Raw genomic sequence first — 20,229 nt, forward strand, 5'->3', positions numbered from 1 at the left:
TGGAGCAGCTCAAGTCGTGTTTCGCCTGGTCCCGGACGTCCCCGTGGACGCTCTGGCTCTTCGCCCTGCTCTGCCTCGCCGGCGTCCTGCGCCTGCCGCTGCGGATCAGCGACAACCTGAGCACAGGTGGGGACGCGGCTTGTGCGCGACGGAGACTCCGCTCCCTGCCCCGCCCCGCCCCGAGGGGAGGCGAGTGCCGGCCCCGCGGGGCTGCAGGAGGGAGCGGGTTGAGTTTAGTTACCACCTCGTGTGTGTCCCCTTCCCATTGCCACTACCAAGGTCCCCCAGAGTGGCAGCGAGGCGGGGGGAGAGGGTGAAAAGAGGGTGCTGGCGGTCACATATGGCCGGCAGCGTCCTCTTGGAAGAGCTGGGAGCTCTGTGGAAGGGACAGCAAAGCTTTCCTGGCTCCTTGGCAGAAAGGACTTTACATCTCCATGGTGCGCGCGGTCTGTGTGCAGCCAGCCCCCGGCTTGGATCAATTAGGGGTCTCCCACTAGCGGAGTTTTAACAGCAGCTCTTCTTTTTGTTCCTCTTTGTTTTTGGTCTGGCTGGGTCACCCTGTGGGTAATGTCTTTTCCCACCTGGAGAGTAGCTTTTTGCAAGCCACCCGTCGAGTCTGTCCGGAGACAGAAGCTAGCACGGAGTGCGGCAGCCTGGTAGCAGGTGACAGCAGAGCTCTGTCGCCTCCGTGGGCCGCTTGTTGCGTTCCAGGTAGCCTCTGAAGTGGTGGGTAATGAAGCCCTCGGTGGATGGAGGCCTCCTTGAGAGAGCAGTGAAAGCAGTGGAAGTTCTGGACCCCCCCAAGTCTTTACGTGGGAAGTGCTAGCCTTACCCTTGGACCTTAGCGGCACCCCTGTTTCCCCAACCCCTTTCTTGCCTGCAGCAGCCTCAACTGGTTGAAGTAATGGGCACAATACAAGGCCTGCCTTTTGCGGAGGGAGTCTGATGCGGGCTGATAAGTTGGAAGGAGGAGGTTATTAGTTAGAGTTTTGGTTCATTGCAACTGTTATTTTATTCTACTTTTTCTTTGGGATGAAGAACAACTTTGGTGTCTACTTCTTCTTTGACTGTATTTTTAATAAGTGACAAAGGCATCCCGAGCCTTGGATTCTTTGGTCTGTTTGTTATGTATAAACAAAAGCTGTGTAGCGTCAGCAATGGGCTTACACTTCTATTGGGTTAGACATGTAACAAGAAACAGTGCAGATGGGAAGTGATATTTTGTGAGTATTGTGTTGGTTCCATTCCTTTCTGTTAGACTGCTTTATTGTGCACGTGTTTTAAATTCAGATCTTCTTCTAGAGAGGCCGTAACAATTGAGACAAGTAGTGCAGAACCTTTTTCCCAGTGACCCAGATGGGCAGGGTCCGGTCTGTCTGTAGGCTGGATCCAGCTGGGGGTCCTGATCCGGTGCACCATGCAGCCATAGAGGAAGAGGAAGGGAGAACCCAGCCCTGTGGGGAGAAGGGACGTGGCCCAACCCCAGCCACTTAGGGCTTGCAGTTTGGGAATATGGCGGCAGGGCAGTCACGTTAATGACTGCTGCTCCCCCGCTGCTAAATTTCCCAACCCATGTTGGAGCCCTGCAGGCCAAATGCCATGCTTCCATGAGCAGCATTTGGCATGTGAGCTGGAAATTGTATTTTTAAAGGAGTAGACTTGTTTACTTAGTTCTTTGAGGCAGAACTTGTCTGTTGCTTTTGTATCTATACCTAGCTGCTATCTCTGTACAAATAACATGTATATTTTTGTACCAGACGTATTCTTTTCCTCTACTGCTTTTTATACGAACAGATGCCCAGGGCTCCCTAATAGCCCATGCCCAGGGATAGGTATGGAAGGTTTTTACCTCAGTGTGGATTAAAACAAACCTAAATAAGTAGTGAGCAAAAATCTGACTGCATGCTGGTGGGGGAGGGAGTCCATTTCCACACCTAGCACACAACTGACACTCTTGCAGACAGCTCTGCTGAGACTGTCGTGGATTTAAGGAGCATAGACCCTGTTCCTAATGATGCTTGACATTTGCTAGGCCGTGGTGGGAAGATTACTGCCTATGTGCTGCCCATGTTGAACAAGTTCTGTGCTAAATAGGAACCTTCAGTAACAGGCCTGGTAATCTTTTCTTCTGGCTTACACCACTTGCTTATTGCAGGATCTGAGGATGAGGCTTCTTAGCAATTTATAAGTGCTGTTCAGTTTTCTGCAGTTTTTGGCATAGCTTATTCTTTTGAATTAAAATGAGAAGTAAAAGATAGTGAGAGGTTTATTAGGAGGTAATCATAGCAGTGTGCTCCCTATTAACATATTATTAAGCTTAGTGAAGGTATTTTTCTGGAGAATCCGTTCATTTATTGAATTAGTAGAAATTTAAATAGTGTTAGCCAGCCTGAATTTGTTACAAGGGGACACATCTTATCTTTTTCTTTTCTGTTTCAGTGCTCGCAGGCTTGCATAAAAAATGCTGCATCAGGAGCTATAACGTAATGCAAAAGCTTTTGGAGGTACAAAGTATGATGCATGCAACTTCCTTCCCTCTAGGAAGCTCAGCCCCCCCTTTACACATTATAGATATTGCACAGTTAACGAGTTAATTGCATAATTCCCTTGAGGCCAGCAAGGGGTGCAAAGCATCTATCATACCATAAATATCTGCAGTCAGCTATAAAGTTAGACCTCAAAAATATTACTGACTTTATAGCTGGTTGCTATTGAACTTTAATTTGCACTTGTAGTAGGGTCTCTTCTGTGGCTGTGAGACCCATCAGCCAGCGGGGCCACAGCAAGTAGGTATGCATCATACCTAGCTGGGGCTGGGAGTCCTGCAGCTAAGGGGACTCTTAGCCCCAACATCTGTGGACTCAGCAGCTAGGACCCAGAGTCCCACAGATGCTATGATCTCCCAGCCTCTGGGGTTTCATCTATCCCTGAGGTAGTGAGATTGCAGTGGCTACCTCTCCCAGCCACAGAGGTACCATGAGTGTCCCTATGGCTAGAAGCCCCTTCATCTGGGCAAGGGATCATACTTTCCCTGCATTGGCAATAAGGTGTGATGGGATCTAATGCATGATTGTAGGTAGAGAAGCCCTAAGAGTATTATCTACGCAGTGTTTGTTCTTCATTCCCACCTGGTTTGGGAGGCAAATAGACTGAGATTCTTCTTAACGTTTTTTCTCTTATGGAAACAAAGTTGATTTAAAACACTAGTTTTCAGATTAGAATTCAGACTGTAAGCAGAATTAAAATACATGTATGAGAACTCACTTTGCCTAAATGTCAGCTGAAAGTGCACAATTTGCTTTTTTTTTTTTGTTACACTTTGGTGTTCTAATGATGTCATAGTATCATCTCAGTACATTGCATAATAAATGTATTAGACTTTATTGTTTAGATTTATCCAACAAACACGTCATCATATTGCCATTTTTTCTAGTTCCAAAAACTATAGAACTACAGGAGAACTAGTTAGACTTACATTTTAATTTTTCTCTGTGTGCTTTTTCAGTTGAAATGCATGATTACAGCAGACTTCACCTGTTTTTCATTGAAATGGCTCAAATACGAGTAAAGTGCCAGTTGAAAATGAAAGATAGGAAAAGTCTTCACAACTGTGGCTTTAAAAGCTCACAGAAAGAAGCCTCTAAAGCCACAAACCTTTCCATGAAAACTAGTTACTGAGGACAAAAATCACAATACAATATTTATTCCTTAACTATTCATATGCTACTGCACAATATTCTGATTAAAAATGAGCACTCATGATATCAGTAAAGCACATGTTAAATAGATAAAAACTTATCACTGAGTAACTGATATCAAATGGGGGTGCTTTCAGGAGGATTCTGCAGGAACCAGTATTAGAGCTGATGTCATTCAACATTTACAACTTTTTATCTGGAGCACAGTTGCAAACTGTTTGTAAATTTATAGATAGTGCATAAGAAACCAGGCTAAAAATATGTGTCTAACATCTGTTTAAAAAAAAAAAAAAAGTAAGAAAGTGCTTGTGGCAGTACAGCTCAGTGCCTCTCAGGGAACTGCCAGTCTCTTCCTCCTCTCATCCCAGCCATGTGCTGCTGCTGTGTTTCTTGGCTGCCCTTGCCTTTAACAGTTGCTCAGTGCTCACCTCAAAGGTATGCAGGGCTGCATGGCCACCAGACTGGACAGGACAGGGAGGCCCCTTGTAAATTTGAGCTGTGTGGCTGGGAGAGGGGGAAGAGGGATGTGAGGTGAGGGATGTGGGGGGCTTGGGTTGGGGGTAGCACAGCGTAAAACCATTGCTGCAGTCCTTACCATCTCTTACTTAGGATCCCAATGAGATTAAGAATGAAAAAATGACATTACAATTATATTATTTCTTTAGCAAGAGTGTTGCCTTCAGCAGTAGACTCTGAAATGTCACTTAGAATGATGAGCTTTATGTTCAAATGTATTTAACACTACTTTTTGGAAAGTGGGTTAGGGTTTTAGAAATATTTTTGTTTTTGCTTTTTAGACAGATAAGTCTTAAGATTTTTTTTTCATATCAGCCATTTGAGAGGGTTGCGAACCAAAGAAGTATTTTGTTGATTTGTTTTACTTGACAATCTGCAAGCTTCTTAGTGATGACCAAACTTTTTTTAAACTGTGGCTCAGGTTGAACCCTTAAACTTGAACCCAGCTCTTCTAACTGCTATCCAGGTCTTGACTGAAGGGTTATATTTATATTAAATAAAACATATATCAGGAAAAATGTATCAGGAAAAATGTGATTGTCAGTAACTAGTTTGTAGATTGTTGGTAAAAAGTATGTTGTTCGGTTGGCAACCCTGCTGTGGAGATAAATATATAATCATAGTTGGTAGTATTTGCAAGTAATACAGAAGTTTGTGGATTGGTAATGCCAGAACAGCTTTACAGAGCAATCTGGATTGCTTGGTAAACTGGAACCAATTTAATCAATTGAACTAGTAGGCATTTGTTCATAGTTATGAAAAGAAGAAATACCATATTTACTCAAATATAGGACAGCTCCCCAATAATTAGTTTCTGTATATGGAAAATTTATAAACTTGTTATTGTTTTCCAGGTATAGAATCTATTTATGGGAGGTTTGTTTTAAATGCATCCACCCCCAATTGCGACAGCAAGGAAAGCAGTGGCTGAGAGGGTTGGGTGGTAGTGGAAGGGGAGTCAGGCAGCCCCCTTATCTTCACACTCCCACTTCTTACCCTTGCAGCCTTCCTGCTGCTTATTTCCCCCTTACTCCCCACAGCTTCTGCCCCATTTCTCCTTCCAGCCCCCCTTACTGTCAGATGCTGCTCATGCTCTGTTCCCTGCTGGATCACAGAGCACAGCACCTGGAAGCAGGGCCCTTGCCAGGCCATGCAGCAGCAGAGGTGCTGCTGACTGGCCAGGCAGGGGACAGAGTTTCCAAATACTATGTGCCTGAGAGGGAATCTAGCCCATGCAGGAGCTGAGCTGCACCTGACAGTTAAGGGGACCAGGGGGTAGGGGGTGGTGGCAAGGGAGAAGCTACAGCGGGCAAGTGGAGGAGGCTGCTTTGGGTCTGACTGCCCCTGATCCAGGGTCAGGACTAGCGAGTCCCAGCATCTGCCTGCCCCACTTCCCGTTTTGGTTTGTATGCAAATCTAAGACAAAGCGGCTCTTTTCCCTGTGTTGATTGAGGGGGGAAAAACCCTCATCTTGTATCTGAGTAAATATCTAATATAGGTGAAGCTGAGTAAATATGATAATATAGGTGACAACTATAAAATGGGGGCCTGAGTTTTAGAAATTAATGACTTTGAAAAGGTTTTAGACTTTGTGGACAAGCAGCTGTAAATGACTGCCCTGGGCATCACTGGCCAAAACGCTAATATGACTGTGAAAGGTATAAAAAGGAATAGCGGATGGGGAGAAGGATGTGATTTTTATCTCTTTGGTACTAGTGAAACACCTGTTGGAACCCCATATCCAGTTCTGATGTCCATATTTTAAAGGGTATTGAAAAACAGGAAAGAATGCAGAAGAGCCATAGGAAGGTTCTTCAAGGGTCAGAGAAATTTCTTTTCAAAGAGAAACATAATTCTGTCTGTTAAGTGAAAAAGCAGACTGAGGGATTACACAGTAGCAATATGTATGGTATCTTCATAGAAATCAGCTCCTTGGACTAAGAACAAAGCATGTTGTGTAAGTGTTTGTGCTCCTAACATTCTGTAGCCATTCAAGGTTGACATTGTTATTGGTCATCTTACTGATGTAATTGGAAGTGGAACCTGAGAAATACTGGGCAGTCAACATGAGATGTTTACTGCAAAGCTGCCTAATTAGCTTTGCATAGATTCATAGATTTCTGGAGTCGGAAAGGACCTGGTAGATCATCAGGTCCGACCCCCTGCTCCAGGCTGGAAAGAGCTCTGGGGTTAGGTAACCCCAGCCAGATGCCTGTCTTATCTCCTCTTGAATATCTCCAGGGTAGGGGAAAGCACCAGCTTCGTTGGAAGCCCATTCCATATTTTGGCAACCCTTAGTGTAAAGAATTTCTTCCAGTAAAACATCGATGTCTACACAAGTGATGCTATTAGGATGGAGTAAAGTAATTAACTCCACTGTAGGATAGTACTGCCAAACACAAGTAGGGGGTATGTGTGGGTAGGTGGGGATGGAGAGCCAGCACCTGCCACCACGTCCTAGGAGCAGGGCCAGCATGGGTGAAGGCAGCAGCACCCCTCTGCAGGCACTGCCTGGCTGGCTGGACGCAGGGCAGGGGGGTGCTTGCATATGGCAACTGCCACTGCCATCCACCACCCCTTGCCACCACTGCCCCACACCACTGCTGCGCGTCACTTTCTCACAGCCAGTCACACATGCAGCTCTGTGGGCTGCTGACAGGTGGTGCGTGGTTGGCTGGGTGTGAGGTCCATGAGTAGCCTGTGGAGCTGCACATGCAACTTGCCATGGGAAAGTGGAGTGCGGTGGTGGTGCAGGGTGGTTGGTGGCAGCGGTGGCTGTTATGTGCAAGCCCCCACCACCACCTGCTCTGCATCTGGCTGCTGCCACCAAAAGGGGTACACTTAGAAAAGGTTGAAAACCCCTGCTCTATGGCAGTGGATACTAGACCTCTTTGCAGTCCCACTCCCTCCCTGCTAGCTTCCCTTCCCCCCTCACTCCTACCACCAAACTGTGCTGGCCCCACCCTGGGCTAAAGGATAATGGGCAAGCTAACTTCACAGCCCTACTAGACAGCTAGGTTAACAGTTACTGTTTTGATCTGTATTGTTTTAAGTAATTATGTTCTAAGATATTTGCATCCTAGTAAAATAGTTCACTGTTGTTTATTTGGAAGCTGAGGTTCATAAAATTCAAACCAGAAATACAGTGCTCACATTTTAACTGTAAGGGCAAACATCTAAGCATATGCTTAATTTTAAACATTTGAGCCAATTGAATTAAGTTAAGTGAAGTACATACAAAAAAAAGTCCTTTCAGGACTGGAGCCTAAATAATTTACTGAGGTCCCACAATAAATCTGTATCAGATTTGCAAATAGAACCCAAATCTCTTAAATCCTGAGACCATCTTTGCTCTGTTTATCTGTGTGCTACATCTAATGCTTGTTGTCTTGTAAAAGAGGCTACCTGTACTTTAATTATGTATTAACACTATTTGATGAAGAAGTAAAAAGCATAGCTTGGGTTCTCTGGTCAAACTGTAAGGTACTTTTGGACATTATTCGTCTGTTAATTGTTAAAATATTCATTTGAAGCCCTCTTCCACCTGTTTTTTAAATTAGCTCTTTGGGACATTAAGGGTCCTCATTGAAAGTTGCATTATAAACTCTAGCGTGTCCTCATGTCTGTAAAGTGGCATATGCACCCATGGTGCTTTATAAATGCTAATGAGCTCAAGTTGCATTGTAAATTACCAGCAGTGACTAATTAGATTTTTTTTGTGTGTTTTTGGTACAGTATTGCAGAATAACCATTTTTAACTCTGAGAACACTAAGCTTAAACAAGGATAATGCATTTATTGGGAAGAGTAATGTCATGCTTTCAAATGATAGAACAAACAAGTTGTTACTGTTAAGTCTGAGGAAAGGGTATAAATTCAGATTCCCAATCAAAAGTGTTCAGCTGCTAAGAGAAGACAAAGATGTATTATTGCTTAATATAAATTGAAGATTTATCACTTTGGTGGCTTCAGTGCTTAATTAAGTGCATTTAAATACAGCAGTTGGAAGGATAACAGCAATGGGGGGAATCAAACTACGCAATCATCATAAGCAAGATTCTTTTTCTGTCAAGGTGTGCCTACTGCAGCTATTTGATGTTGTAATTTCCAGTTCACTTCTAGAAATAAACTTGGATTTGGAATTAAACGTACTCTCTGTTTGAGGCATTCTTTTAGTTTTTCTTCTCAGCCACAAGGTGCTAAGAGAACACATTGAAGCTTGGAATAGCATTTATTACAATATTTTATTTTTTTGTTTTATTGGTTTTTTTCCCTATTTTACCCTGTAAAGTTGTTGTCTCTTTCAGTTAAAAGCATACTGGTAATATGAGACTAGTCCAGATTCTGTTCTTCACATAAGTAAATAGCTTGAAGTTACTACACACGTGTTTCTGCTAAAGTTTGAAAATTACTTAACCCCAGGCCATCCCGGGCTATATCTGATCTACACTTATTTGTAACTTGCCATCTGAAATTGACCACTACTGTACATGCATGTTAACTTAAACAACATAGGGCTGATCCCAAGCCAGACAGAGTTTCAGCTTATAACATAAGACCCAGTCTCTTCTGTTTCCATAAATAAAGGATAATAAGTGGAACAGACCGTAGCAGGGCATTGTAGATGGGGAAGAGTATCAGATCTTTGTGAAGTATCAGTTTTGCTTCCATTACCTGTTAAAGCCCTAACTATTGTTTAGAGTGAAGTAGAGCTGGAGTAGGTACAGGAGAGCATTTGCTTTTCTTCTGCTGTTACAAATAGAAACTTGTAGAGCAGGGATTTTCAACTTTTTTATCTCAAAGTTTCAGCTCATGTAATCCTTATTTTTTCGGGGGATGCATGTGCTTGTATGGGCCCCCTCCTGCTCCCACAGCAGGTAAGTCTGTGGGGGAAGACAAAGGGCTGGGGGGGAGGGGGCAGATCAAAGTCCCCATGGTGAGGGTGGGATTGGGGCACAGATGGGGGCTAGGGTGAACAGGACCCCAGCCGGGCTGGGTCACGGGACAGTTGGAGCCCAAGCAGCTTGTCCAGGGACATGGGGAGGTTCCCACCGCTGTAAGTGCCCTGGTGGAGGCCTGGGGGCACATGCCTCCCTAATCTGTGCATGAGGTAGAGGCAGCTGGGCTGGGCTTTGTGCACTGCTGCAACTGCCCCAAGAGCGGTACAACGCCACATGTGTCCTGATGCTGGGCGGGCAGGGAGTACAGCTCAGCCCAGTGGCAGCAGGTACCTGGTGTTGCACCACTCTTGGGGCAGCTGCAGCGGCACACAAAGCCCAGCGCTCAGTGGCAGCCACCTCCAGCTGCCTCTCTGAGGACAGATTGGGGGGAGGCACATGCCTCCTGGGTCTCTGCCGGGGTGCATGCAGTGGCAGGAGTTCCCATGTACCCCCTATGTATTTTTAAGTACCCTAGGGGTATGCGTACCCCTTGTTGACAACCACTGCTGTAGAGAATCCTTCTTTAAAGGATGGCAGGACCTGAATAAACTGTTCTTACATCCATACATTCTTAGAGGGAGTATAAATGTGTGTACATGTGTGGACAACAGCTTACAGAGGCATCATTGAAAATATGACTTTTGAATACAATGACAACACTCTTACTGATTATAATGGGGTCAGTCTTTTAACATCTTAGGACCCAGTATGTGTGGAGTCAGGATCGATTAATTTTGATCAATGGTTTTTCAGATTGACTACTGGAAAAATAGAGCCAATGGCTGAATTAAAAGTTAAAAACAAGCTCCAGTCCAATTTAATTAATTAGCAACCTCCTCCCTGCCACTTCTTTTAAAGTAGGGTAGAAGTCATCCAAAATGGAGGATACTTAGCTGAAAAAGCCAGGAACAGTTCAAATTAAATCAGTTCAGATAACTGGTGTAACTCTAGCAGTAGCCCTATACTGTAGACAAGTCCTGAGAACGACAACTCTGAATATTTTAGCTATGTGGTCCCCGGTCCATAAGTAAAAAAAAAAAAAAAAAAAAAAAATTGTCTACACCAACCTGCCTTCCTTCAAACATCTTAAACAGTGTCTTCTCACGTGCCTTTTGAAATTTTACTTGTTCATGAGAAATTGGAGCTAGGCTGTTCTCAGTGGTGACATGATTGAACAAGAAGCAAGGGTCTTAAGTTGCAGGATGGGAAATTTAGGTTGGATATTAGGAAAACTTTCTCACTAAGAGGGTGGTGAAGCACTGGAACAAGTTACCTAGAAAGGTGGTGGAATCTCCATCCTTGGAGGTTTTTAAGTCCTGGCTCCACAAACTCCTGGCTGCAGTGATCCAGTTGGGGTTGATCCTGCTTTGAGCAGAGTTAGACTAGATGATCTCCTGAGGTCCCTTCCAACCCTAATTTTCTATGATTCTAATTATTGAATCATATACATCAGGCCTGTTGTTCAGAATATTAATTATTGGATTATTGGTTAAAAAATCAAGAAGTATTCCAGACCTTCTAACTATATAGTTCTGCAGCTGGGTAGCCTTCTACAGTGGGATCCTAGATTGGGCCCAGTGCACTATATGAACTTGATGAAAACTGATGAAGAATTTATGGTAAATGACTTTTTCTCCTATAAATTTACAACGGTTAGCTTCAGAAAAAAAATCTAATAATTAGTCTTTTTTTTGTAGATCATGACCATAAAGATCTCTCTATACAGGCAGAGAATTTAATAACATTAAAATAAATTGAAAATGAATAATACATGTCTGCCAAAATATACTTCATTTAATTTTTCCTTGTGTGTGCTTGTTTTTACCTTCACCTAACAAGACAGCTACACTTAAGGAACAAGTTGCCAGGAGCAGTGAAATGGTTATGAAGCTTTTCTCACAAGTGTCTTTGTACTTGTGTCAAAGCAAATTGTGCTCGTGGTAGGAAAGTATGACATCAATGCAGGGGCCTCCCCATAGAAACATTTCAGTGCTGCAACTTGAATATGGAGACTTTGCCCACAAAAATCCTTCCTAATATTTGTCTTCTATATATTACATAATTGAGCAGAAACCTGTTAAAAGGAAAATCTGATGATAGTAAATTCTCATTTCTTTAAGAGATGTTTTGCCAAGTGGTTTCTCCTGTTTTGCAGAATATATTTGGCTTGTAACCCAGAAAAAATATAGTATAGCTCTACACCTTTTGGGTTTTGTTACATCTGTCTTGTTGTTTTTAAGCACGATTGATGTACTTTATCTCTTGGCACACTGAACTCATTCATAGGACTATAATTTTCTTCCTGTTAATATGTTTTAACATTTATGCATGGTTTAAGACGGTTCTCAACCTTTTGCACCTTATGTCCCACCAACCATTGGTCTCAAAAACCCTGGTCCCACCATGATAAACGAAGAGTGGGGGGGGGTCGCCAGGCGGCCAGTCGATAAGCTCCTGCTTACTTCATCTGGGGCTGACACAACCCAGCTTGGCTGGGGATCTTGCTGCTGTGAGCCGTCCCCCTGGTGCCTACCACTGCTTTGAAGGGCACAGCCCAGCACCGCTGCCCTTGCTGCAGCCCCACGCGCAGGAGGCGTTTCACCGGGCAGTGCGGGGCAAGTGGCGGCAAGAAGTTCCCTGTGTGGCTCCTCCGCTCCCTGCAGTGCCTTAGAGAACAGTGCCGTGGGGAACACCTGCAGCCCAGCTTCCCTCCCCTGTGACATGGCACTGCAGGGAGAGGAGCAGCAACGTGGGGATCTTCTCGCCGTCGCTCACCCTGCGTTGCCCCAGTGAAACGCCTCCTGCACCCAGGGCTCTGATGCGGGGCTGCACCCCTCGAAGAGTGGCAAAGCGAGCAGCAGCCGTTCCCTGACACACTGCTTCCCTCCCCCGGGTGCCTCTACAGCCCAGTGGGCACAATCTTCTTAGCCGCGCCAAATTGTGCCCGCCAGGCTGCAGAGGTACCCGGGAGAGGGAAGCAGAGTGGCAGGGAACAGTAGCTGCTCACTGCTCCTCGCTCCACCATTCTTCCCTGCTCCAGAGATCAGTGCAGCATGGCGGGCGCGATTGGGCACAGCTGGGAAGAGTGGGGCCATGCAAGGAGTGGCACACGTAGGGGGTGCATTGCCAAGGCAGCGTAGGGTGAGCACCTTCTTTGCAAAGGTCCCACTTCTTCCAACCACGCCAGATCGTGCCCTCCAGACTGCAGAGGGACCTGGGGCAGGGAAGCAGAGTGGCAGGGAATGGTAGTTGCTCGCCCTGCTGCTCTTTGAGGGGTGCAGCCCTGCATTGCAACCCTCGCTGCAGACCCACACACCGGAAGCATGTTTACAGGGCAGTGCAAGGCAAGCAGCTGGGAGCAGGGTCTCCACGTGGCCCTGCTGTTCCTTGCCTCCCTGCCCTGGAGCCTCTGCAGCCCATCAGGCATGACCTGGTGCAACAGGGCTGTGTGGGGATCTTGGCACCAGTGAGCTCTGCGTGGCCATGGCAACACATTTCCTTCAGGTGGAACTGCGGTGAGGGCAGCAGCGCTGGAGCTTGCAGCCTGCCCCTGCCCCGCATACAGATCTGCGGGGTACAGGTCCCTGCTACCCCTTGGAAGTGTGCATGGTGTGAGAAGCTGGCCCTCCCCATTTAACTACGTGAGCCACCCGAGGCTCTGTCCTGCTCCTCACTGGGGCCATGCCGCTGCACACTGTGGCCCTGGATCCCAAGAACCCCCTGGCTGGGCAGCAGCCCCAGCCCCAGCTCCCTCCCTACTGTCTTGTGCAAAACTGTGCCGTCAGCACAAACCTGCAAGTTGACCCCACCCTCGGAGACCCCTTTTTCTCCTCTAATTTTCCTGTGCGCGCCAAAAGCGGGCGCGAAGAATTGACCAATCAATACCCATGGTGAGAGTGACGTCATTTAGCCTATAAAACCTATGTGCGAGCTTCTGCCCAGCGCATCGAGGAGGAATTCTTCTTCCCCACCCAGGCTTGGCCAGCCTTGACGTGCTTCTCTGCCCCCGATTACGAAATTTCCCCGGCGTACCCCTCCCAGTGCACCCGATAAGACCTCGTTCATCTCTGTCTCAAGAGGGTCTCCGCAGCTGTCGATTTCGCAACGCAACCATTATCTGTTTTTGCTTGATCTGCGCCTACCCGTCCATTTTGCTGACATGTAAGTAAAACGAAAACAAAAATCCTGCAACCATTACACGTGTGTAGTCGCCTCCTTTACAAAACCTGCCCAAGGGGACAAGACCCACCAGCAACCACTGGCCTCAACACCTACATGGACCCCAATTCCCCTCTTTGCCCCCCACTCACCTGCCAGAGCTGCCCTGAGGCTGCCTGGGGCCACATGCATGTGCTGTAGTAGTGTACTTGCATGTGGTGCCCCCTGTCTCACCACCTTCCTTCCTTTTCCTCCCAGCTCCCTGCAGGCTGGAACTTGGCCAGACAGCAGGGATCTCAGACTTTGTTATAAAGGAGCTTTGCTTTCAGAGGCTTCACTGAGGTATTGCTGTAATTATTTTCGAAACTCTAGGTTCCACCTAGATGACCTTTGCGTCCCACCAGTTGAGAAACACTGGTTTAAGGTATCTGTATACTGTTTAGAGACAGATACAGTAACATTTTTCTAAAGCACTTAATTACATTTTGAAATGGAACTGAGTTTTGTAAATCACTTAGACAATTCTGAAAAGTTTACCTTGTCAAAGTGCCAACTACTCTGGGTGCATCTACATGTCGCCATGTGGTGACGTTGCTACAGCACCGTACTTTTGGAAGTACCAAAGCACAGCACAGTACTGACAGTTGCTGTGCTGTGCATGCGCGTGGCTAGATTTTTGTTGCTATGTCGCCTTAGCAGCATGCTATACCGAGGGAGCATACCACTATAGTGATGTAGCTGCTGATCACCTGTAGATCTACGTGGGCGTACAGCAGTGTGTAGATGCTCCCTGTGTATATTTTTACTCTGAATGAGATGTAGGGAGGGAGGGAGACAAACCTGTGAGAGAGATAAAGGCAGAATATACACACCTGAGTTTACTATATAAAACAACAATTATTTTGTGTGTACATAAGTACTCAGAGGCATAGCTGGACAGCTGTGATCCTTGGGCAGCTGTGATACACTTGGGGCAGGGCGCTGGTTGCAGCAGTGCTGATTGCATCAGTGTGAGTGTGTGTATCCCATATTTTTTACATCCGAAGTATATCGGGATTTGAAAAAGCAGATGACCCTAGTTCAGATGTAAGTATGCATCATCAGTGCCAATTTTTAATGTTGCACGCTGGAAAATAATGCTAACTCGCTACAAATATTGAAAACCTTCAAAATTTTTTTCCTTTTGTGGTGCTTGCTTATAATTAATACTCTAGTTCACTGGGAGGATTATTTGCTGATTTGATTAATACATGCTGAAGTGATATTGCAGAGTATTCTCTATAAATGCACAAATAACTTTTAATGGTGAACTTTCATATTTCAAATATGACTTCAGAGTTGCATGTATCTATTTAAGGGGCTAAATTATTAGGTGAATTGTGTCATATCAGAGCAGCCTGAACTTTTGCTACTTGACTACAAATTCTGAACTAGCCACAGTCCATGTTTCATTTACAGAGATTATTTTTTGATGAATTTTACTGTTTTGAAATTCTCCCAATATTCTTTACAAATGTTTCACCTTGTTTTGTTTAGGAAACATCCACAACCAGATCAAATATATACTTTTTAGTGGCTCCCAATTCCTAACACTTATAGTACAGATGTGAACCCTAACATGAAACTTTGTCAAAGGCTGTTGAGTTTTTTTTGTCTTTGTGAGCCCCCTTAAAGCCTTTGACTTGCACTTCAGTCATGCAAAATGTCATGTTTATTTCATCTTAAGATGGAAAGTAACCCAAGATTTTACAGTTGTTATACAAATAACATGTACAAAGATGGTAAAATTCATATGCATTATAAGCAGTAGAGGGCAGCCTTTTAAGACAGCAGGCAATATTCAACATGATTGACTCCTGCAGCTGATGAGAGGCAACTGATAAAGGACTGTGGGGGATGTAGTTGGAACAATAAGGTGATTGTGGTCTGATGTTATGGTATACAGTAACACTCTTACTGAAACCCAGGGAATGAAAACGGGTACTGGGCCAGAATATCATTGGTGAGTAGCGGTTGTGGATATGCTAATAGGCTGAAAGAATTAATCAGACAATACGATTTTGAGTGTTTTGGAGGCAGTTGGAAGATGAAGGGGTGAGGCATCTAAACAGCAGTCACTATTTGCCTAATTGTGGCACTGGAAGAAACTAATGCCAGAAACAGACTTGAGAGAACTACAAGAAATCCTGGCAGAGGAACACCAGTATGTATTTAAAAACCCCATGATGATTGCCTAACAGTAAACAATACCTATGTTTTGAAGGACAAAATCCATAGGACCAAATTCTCACATGCTGTAAAAGGGTACAATTCTATCATGGAAGGCGGTCAGGATTTGCTTACCTGTAAACAGCAAGTCCTGGATTGAGGAACTTAATGTGTGAAATAAAAGAGCTTCTCTATGGGCTTCCCTCTGCAGGAATGCTGTTGTGAAATAAACAGGAACCTAAATTTAAAGTGCAGTTAGCTGCTTAGCCTGCTCCCATGCACACACTGAAGAGAAGATTCCTAAAGGGGTTCAAGCACAGTGATAGTGAACGTCCCATTCCTGCAGCTAAAAGACTCCCCACTCCAGGAGTGGAATTCATAAACACCTCTTGTAGTTAAATGGGGAGAGTTAAATGCCTCAATCTGGCATTCATAACTGCCAGTAAGCTGAGCAGGGACATGTTTAAGTCAGATAGTAGGAAACACTGAAAAGGAGCAGTACATACAGCGAACCATTGCAGAATAGCTAGTTTGGGTATGCTGCTGAGTAGAAAAGCCCAATATAAGCAGAGCCAAAATGAAATCTATTTTGATGTACATGAGTATTTCTGAGAGAGACAGATTGAGAAGGGGAGGTAGTAATCACAGACACAAACAAGTTCATGACCCATTATTTATTTAACATTTTCTTAATTATCTCCTTTATAAAGAAGAGAGTACCATTTAACTGTTTGGTTCTAGTAAAAATATGATACAGAGTGAGAAGGAAACTAGGACTCTGCTGTGGTTGGTGGTATGTCATACTAACATAATTTTGTAATTGATTGTTCCTTTGTAATTATCCTTAAGAATTTAGATCAATGGGATTAACTTTTTCTCTGACCAGTTCATGTCTTATTGCATTTGTGCTATAGTATATATGTGTGCAGAATGTATGTAAATTACGCACAATTAAAATGCAACTGTTTGCAGCTGCTGCAACATTCAGGATGTTAGAAGTTTTCCTAGTAGAGATGGATTGGCTGCTTACAGCTACAGTAGTAAAGAATATTGGTTCTCTTCAGTGTAGTACATCATTAGCATTTGCATTATTTATTACTCACCAGTTTGTTGTGGAAGCTTTTACTAGGTTGGGGCCCTGTAGAAAAGGTTTTGTGCAGTTGCATAGTAAATGAGTGTTCCCACACTGAGCAGCTTATATTCTAAATAGAAAAGATGCAACAGGTGGCTGAAACTAGTAAGTGGGAGAGAGGGTGAAAGCCTGAGGTTAGTGGTAATAAAAGAATCATGGAATCATAGAAAACTAGGGTTGGACTAGGAGGTCACCTAGTCCAACCCCCTGCTGAAAGCAGGACCATCCCCAGCTTTATTGTCCCAGCCAAGGCTCTGTCTGCCCAGGACTAAAAAACCTGTAAGGATGGAGATTCCATAACCTCTCTGTATAGTTTGTTCCAGTGCTTTGCTACCATCCTAGTGAGAACAGTTTTCCTAATATCTAACCCAAACTACCCTTGCTGCAGTTTGAAACCATTGCTCTTGTTCTGTTATCTGCCACCACTGAAAACAGTTTAGCTCCATTCTCTTTGGAACAACCTTTCAGGTAGTTGAAGGCTGCTATTAAATCCCGCCTCAGTCTTCTCTTCTCCAGACTGAATAAGCCCAGTTCTCTCAGCCTCTTCTCATAAGTCCTGTGCCCCAGCCCCCTCACCATTTTTGCTGCCCTCCATTGAACTGTCTCCAGTTTTTCTACATCCTTATTGTAGTGGGGGCCTCAAAACTGGACACAGGACTCCAGTTGTGGCCCCACCAGTGCCAGATAGAGGGGAATATTGGCTCGTGTTCAGTTTATTGTCCACTGTAACGCCCAGGTTCTTTCCTACAGAGCTGCTGCTCAGTTCCCAGCCTGTACTGGTGCATGGGTTTGTTCTGTCCTAGGTGCAGGACTTTGCACTTGTCCTTGTTGAACTTCATGAGATTTTTCTTTTGGTCCAATCCTCCAACTTGTCCAGGTCTCTCTGAATCCTAGCCCTACCCTTCAGCATATCTACTACTACCCCAACATAGTATCATCCACAAACTTGCTGAGGCTGCACTCCATCTTATCTTCCAGATCACCGATGAAGATATTGAACAAAACAAGTCCCAGGACTGACCACTCCAGTTGATACCAACTGCCAGCTAGGCATTGGACTATTGATTGCTACCCTTTAAGCCTGATGATCCAGCCAGTTTTCTCTCTAACTTACAGTCAGTTCATCCAACCTGGATTTCCTTAGCTTGTTTACAAGAATGTTGTTGGAGGCCATATCAAAAGCGTAGCTAAAGTTGAGGTAGATCACATCCACTGCTCTCCCTGCATCCACAGAGCCAGCCATTTATCTCATCATAGAGGACAGTTGGGTGTGTGAGGCATGAATCCATGGTGACTGTTCCTAATCAACATCTTTTCCTTTTAACTGCTTAGAAATGGATTCCTTGAGGACCTGGTTCATGATTCTTCAAGGGATTGAGGTGGGGTGAATGTTTTAATGTAAGTTACAAACTGTGGAAAGAGTTCATTGTGAATCATGAGGGATTTACCTTAAGTGTGTGGAAGCAAAGTAAAAATTGTAGGTTGCTTGTGGTGCCTGGTACCAATTTTGCTGTCTTTTTGCAATGAGCCTCCCTTCCCCCACCTACCCCTACTGATGGGCTATGGGGCCCTGGCAGTCCCACCCCTCACTGCTGACTGGCGGAGAGGGCTTCCCTTCATGCAGCCCCACCCCTTGTGCTGATTGAAAAGGGGCAAAGCTGCACAAATGGCAGCCCTCAGCCAATTGGCAGCAGAGGGAGGAGGGGGTGGCTGGCATCCTGGCTGTTCCCCTTTGTGTAGGCAGCATCCCTCATCCCCAGCAGGCTGCAAGGCCAGACAACAGCAGCCACTGGCTCCCACTGGGAAGCCAGTATTTTATTCTTAGTAAGGGGGTTTTTCCCTGGCAATTTTGTGCAAAATTGCTGGGAATGCCAGTTTTCTTGGTGATCGGTTTCTTTGAAAATTGCAAAATCATGAATTGAGTAGATTCCTGTTAATCACAGTTGACCACCTGCCTACCTGTTATCAGAGTAATATAACTGCAGTATAGTGTTGTGTGTGTATATGTACAGACAGTGTAACTGGATATATCTGACTTCTTGTAAGGAAATTCCACATTACTTGGAGTTTAGTATTTAAGTGCGTATGCATTTACAGTATGTATTAAACTCATGCATATCATTTAATTGGATTGAAATACCAAATTTGATTAAACTTAAAAAAATGTTGTTTGTGCAGCATTCAAATAACAGTGGTCCCAAACCGTGTGAAAGAGACATCATGGATGGGACCAGTTAGGACTCTTTCTTGATGGACACTAACTCAGGCTGCCTGTTGCAAGATTTTTTAGTTCTCCTTTGGAGAGTGGTTTTCATTTGTCTACAGAGCTGCCAAAGCTCACTGTATCCAAAAGAGGAAGGGGTAGAGGTAAGGGTTCAGGTTCTATCCCTGATGATTACGTTTTACAATGTGTTTAGTGTTTGTATGTGTGTGTGGTGCTTGTCCATCCTTGAAAGCTGATGTGGAATAAGGTACAGTACAGCCAAGTCGCATCTTTAACATATTTAACTTACGCGAATTGAGCTATACGTGCTCGGCCGCTGGGGCTGGCCGCCAGGCGCCAGCCAGGGCACGGCGCGTAGTGCGGCGCCACATGGTACTGCCTGCACACGCCTGCATGCACTGGCATGGCTGGGGGGGGCTTATGCTCAGCTGGCTGCCCTGGAGGGACGAGGCAGTGGAGGACAAGAGGGGCGAGGAGTGCGTGTGGAAGGTGCAGCTGTTGCACTGCGTGCGTGGGCTGTGCGGTGCTGCACCCGCCTTGTCTGGGCCCTGTGGCGGCGGCAGCTGCTCGGCACCGAAGCCTGGCGGGAAGGGTGATTTTTGCCTTGCGTGCTGACTTCAGCATGTAACCCCCATGTAAGATGCGACTCGGCTGTACTAACACATTTGTCCTGCAGTCTTTTTATATAATGCATGAGAAATGTAACATTGCCCAAGGGCCTTTAAATACAACAGATACAGAATAACTGTGCAGACAAGTTATTACCCGTGTGTGTGTCCTTCCTTCCTTCCTCCCTCCCCCCCATTTCCTTTTTCTTCTATGACCTTTGACAAAATGAAGAAAATTAATAATAAGCATATGTCATTTAAATAACTCCATAGTAGAATGTCTTGTACCTTTCATTTAAAATGCATGCTTTGTCCCACCCTTAATTTGAACACCTAAAAATGAAATACTCAGGATGGGTAATGGAATCAATCGCACATGAGTGGGACAGAGGGTGGATTTGGCATGAAAGAGAAATGCTTGTTATACGCAAGAAAAGCAATACCTTATCTTTTGTCTGTAGCAATACTTTTCCTATGTGTTATCCAAGTCTGCTTCCTTACTTATCTTTTGAAGCAGCAACTGAAGTGTCACCTCTCCCCTTTCTCTTAACAGGTGATGTTGCGGAAGAAATATGTCAGATTATAATTCTATTTTTTAACATCATTTAGGCTGTGCCAACTTTTTCTAAGCTAGAATTAAACAATGAAATTTCAAGTAAAATCTCTTAAAGTCTCTGACCTGTTTCCCAGTTCTTAGCCTGTCCACCCAAATTAGTTACAACTCCAAATTTGCATTAGGGTTGCCA

General features: G+C 44.8%; 1 protein-coding gene across 1 annotated transcript in view; it reads left to right on the forward strand.

The window, feature by feature from the left end:
* Window positions 1-6: 6 nt before the first annotated feature.
* The window catches only part of ST7 (suppression of tumorigenicity 7), a 208,765-nt gene continuing 188,542 nt past the window's right edge, over window positions 7-20,229 (forward strand). Inside the window, exon 1 of the mRNA XM_019543420.1 lies at window positions 7-126. The gene's annotated coding sequence lies outside the window, so the exon portion shown is untranslated. The remainder of the gene's footprint in view (window positions 127-20,229) is intronic.

This window comes from Crocodylus porosus, unplaced genomic scaffold (genome assembly GCF_001723895.1).
Source record: "Crocodylus porosus isolate Cpor-Errol unplaced genomic scaffold, CroPor_comp1, whole genome shotgun sequence".
In the NCBI taxonomy this organism is placed as follows: Eukaryota; Metazoa; Chordata; order Crocodylia; family Crocodylidae; genus Crocodylus; species Crocodylus porosus.